Here is a 4,063-nt window from a genome sequence, read left to right as displayed (position 1 = left end):
TTCTTTTGGTTTCTCTTCTCGCTTCATTTCATTCATTTGATCCTCAATCGCTGATACTCTTTCTTCCAGTTGATCGAGTCGGTTACTGAAGCTTGTGCATTTGTCACGTATTTCTCGTGTCATGGTTTTCATCTCTGTCATTTCGTTTATGGCCTTCTCTGCATTAATTATTCTAGTTATCAATTCTTCCACTCTTTTTTCAAGATTTTTAGTTTCTTTGCGCTGGGTACGTAATTCCTCCTTTAGCTCTGAGAAGTTTGATGGACTGAAGCCTTCTTCTCTCATCTCGTCAAAGCTTTGATCCGTTGCTGGCGATGAGCTGCGTTCCTTTGGAGGGGGAGATGCGCTCTTATTTTTTGAATTTCCAGCTTTTCTGCCCGCTTTTTTCCCATCTTTGTGGTTTTATCTGCTTCTGGTCTTTGATGATGGTGACGTACTGATGGGATTTTGGTGTGGGTGTCCTTCCTGTTGGTTAGTTTTCCTTCTAACAGTCAGGACCCTCAGCTGTACGTCTGTTGGAGATTGCTTGAGGTCCATTCCAGACCCTGTTTGCCTGGGTGTCAGCAGCAGAGGCTGCAGAAGATAGAATATTGCTGAACAGCGAGTGTACCTGTCTGGTTCTTGCTTTGGAAGCTTCCTCTCAGGGGTGTACTCCACCGTGTCAGGTGTGGGGTGTCGGTCTGCCTCTAGTGGGGGATGTCTCCCAGTTAGGCTACTCAGGGATCAGGGACCCACTTGAGCAGGCAGTCTGTCTGTTCTCAGATCTCAACCTCCGTGTTGGGAGATCCACTGCTTTCTTCAAAGCTGTCAGACAGAGTCGTTTGCATCTGCAGAGGTTTCTGCTGCTTTGTTGTTGTTGTTGTTGTTGTGTAGCTGTGCCCTGTCCCCAGAGGTGGAATCTACAGAGACAGGTAGGCCTCTTTGCGCTGCTGTGAACTCCACCCAGTTGGAGCTTCCCAGCAGCTTTGTTTACCTACTTAAGCCTCAGCAATGGCGGGCGCCCCTCCCCCAGCCTCGCTGCTGTCTTGCAGTTAGATCGCAGACTGCTGTGCTAGCAATGAGGGAGGCTCCATGGGAGTGGGACCCTCCTGGCCAGGTGTGGGATATAATCTCCTGGTGTTCCCGTTTGCTAAGACCCTTGGTAAAGCGCAGTATTGGGGTGGGAGTTACCGGATTTTCCAGGTGTTGTGTGTCTCAGTTCCCCTGGCTAGGAAAAGGGATTCCTTTCCCCCTTGTGCTTCCCAGGTGAGGCAATGCCTCGCCCTGCTTCAGCTCTCGCTAGTCGAGCTGCAGCTGCTGACCAGCACCAATTGTCCGGCACTCCCTAGTGAGATGTACTCAGTACCTCAGTTGAAAATGCAGAAATCACCTGTCTTCTGTGTCGCTCGTGCTGGGAGCTGGAGACTGGAGCTGTTCCTATTCGGCCATCTTGCTCCGCCCCCACTTCTTCTTTCTTAAGATGGCAATTTAGGTTCTTTATTTGAGATCTTTCTTTTTTTAAATATATGCATTTATGCCTGTACATTTCCTTCCAAGCATTGCTTTAGGTGCATCCCATACGTTTTGTTGTGTTCTGATTTTATTTTCATTAATCTCAAATTATTTTCTAATTGACATTGTGCTTACTTTTTTGATCCTTTGGTCATTTAGTAGTGTGCTGTTTAATTTCAACATGTTTGTACATTTTGCACTTTTTTCTGTTATTAATTTCTAATCTCATTCTCTTATTGTTGGACAATATACTTTGTATGATTAAAGTCCTTTAAATTTATTGAGACTTGGTTTAGGGCCTTATATATTATCTGTTCTGGAGACTGCTTCATGTGTACTTGATAAGATGTGTGTCTGTTGTTGTGGGGTGAAGTGTTCTATAGACATGTATTGAGTCTAGTTAGTTTATAGTATGTTTTAACCCTTTTCTTATTCATCTTTTATTTAGTTGTTATATTCAGTATTGAACGTGGAGTACTAAGGTCACTAACTATAATTGTTAAATTGTCTGTTTTTCCCCTCAATTTGGTCATTTTTTAATTCATGTGTTTTGGAATTGGTTTTTTATGTACCTGTAGATTTACAGTTGTTACATCTTTCTGATAAATTGAGCCCTTTATCTTTATAAAATATCCTTCTTTGTCTCTAGCAACACTTTCTGTCCTAATGTCTATTTTGTCCAATATTAGTGTCTTAGTCCATTTTCTGAATACCAGAGATTGGGTAATTTATAAGCAATAGAGGTTTATTTAACTCACAGTTTTGGAGGCCTGAAAGTCCAAGAACTTGGCTCTGGTATCTGGCAAGGGCTTTTGTGCTATGTTATTCCAGGATGGAAAGTTACAGGGCAAACAAGCATGTGAGACAGAGAGGGGAAATTAGACCAAACTTATCCTTTTATCAGGAGGCCACTCCTGTGATGACTAACCCAGACCCCTAATAGCAGCATTATTCCATTCATGACGGCAAAACCTTCATAACATAATCACCTCTTAAAGGTCCTACCTCTCAACACTGTTAGTTACAATGGCAATTAAATTTCAATATGAGTTTTGGACAGGTCATTGACACTGTAGTAATGAATATAGTCCCTTCAGCTTTCTTTTGGTTTCTGTTTGCTATATATATATATGATTATTATTATTTTATTTTATTTTATTTTGAGACAGAGTTTTTCTCTGTTGCCCAGGCTGGAGTGCAATGGCACAATCTTGGCTCACTGCAAGCCCTGCCTCCCGGGTTCACGCCATTCTCCTGCCTCAGCCTCCCAGGTAGCTGGGACTGCCGGCGCCTGCCACCATGCCCTGCTAATGTTTTGTATTTTTGGTAGAGACGGGGTTTCACCATGTTAGCCAGGATGGTCTCGATCTCCTGACCTTGTGATCTACCTGGCTCAGCCTCCTAAAGTGCTGGGATTGATTATAGGCGTGAGCCACTGCGCCCGGCCTATATATATGTTCATTCTTAGTTTCAACCTATTTGTGGCTTTGAGTTTCAAGTGCATCACTTATAAAGAGCATATAGCTGGGTCATTTTTTCCAATTCATTCTGATGACTTCTGCCTTTTAATTGAAGTATTTAATGCAGTAATATTTAATGTAATTACTGATAACATAGGATTGATGTCTGCCATTTTGCTATTTGTTTTTCGCGTCTATGTCCCTTTTCATCTTCTGTTCCTCTTTTACTGCCTTCTTTTATTTTACATAGATATTTTCTAAGGTATCATTTTAATTTTGTGATTGTTTCTTTTATTATATTCTTTTAATTAATTTTATTATTGGTTACCCTGGGGATTACATTTAATATCCTAACCTATAGTAATGTAGCTCAGATTAATAACAACTTAATTTCAATAGCATGCAATAATTTTACTCCTATATAGTTCCATTTCTGCCCCTGCTTTTTGTTATTGTTGTACAAATTACATTTTTACACAGTATATACTCTTTAGCACAGATCTATTATTATTGCTCTATATAGTCATCTTTTAAATCAGAGAGGCTAAAAGTAGTTATAACAAAAGTACATTTATGCCATCTTTCGTTTTTATCTGTCATGTAACCTTTCCTGGCATTTTACATTTTTTTCTGTGGATTCAAGTTACTCTCTAGTGTTCTTTCATTTCACCCCAAAAGACTCCTTTTAGTATTTCTGGAAAGGAAAGTTGTTAGCCACATGGTCTCTCACTTTGTGTTTATCCAGGAATGTCTTAATTTCTTCTTAATTTTGAAATGACAATTTTGTTGTATATGGTATTCTTGGTTTATTGTCTTTTAGCACTTTGAATACATCACTGCCTTCTAGCCTCCTAGGCTAGAGGAGAAATCAGGTATTAATCAGAATATCACTTTTATGTGATAATTTTCTTCTTCCTTCTTCTTTTATGATTCTCTCTTTGTCTTTTGCTTTGGCAGTTTTGTTACATGTCTACATGTGGATCTGTTTGTGTTTATTTTACTTAGAGTTTACTGAGCTTCTTAGATATGTAGATTAATGTTTTTAAATCAAATTTGGGAAGCCTTCAGCCATTATTTCATCAGCCATATTTCTTTTTTTTTTTTTTTTTTTT

The sequence above is a fragment of the Rhinopithecus bieti genome, unplaced genomic scaffold (genome assembly GCF_001698545.2).
Source record: "Rhinopithecus bieti isolate Rb0 unplaced genomic scaffold, ASM169854v2 scaffold_17861, whole genome shotgun sequence".
Lineage (NCBI taxonomy): Eukaryota > Metazoa > Chordata > Mammalia > Primates > Cercopithecidae > Rhinopithecus > Rhinopithecus bieti.
Note: the sequence above shows the minus strand (reverse complement) of the source record.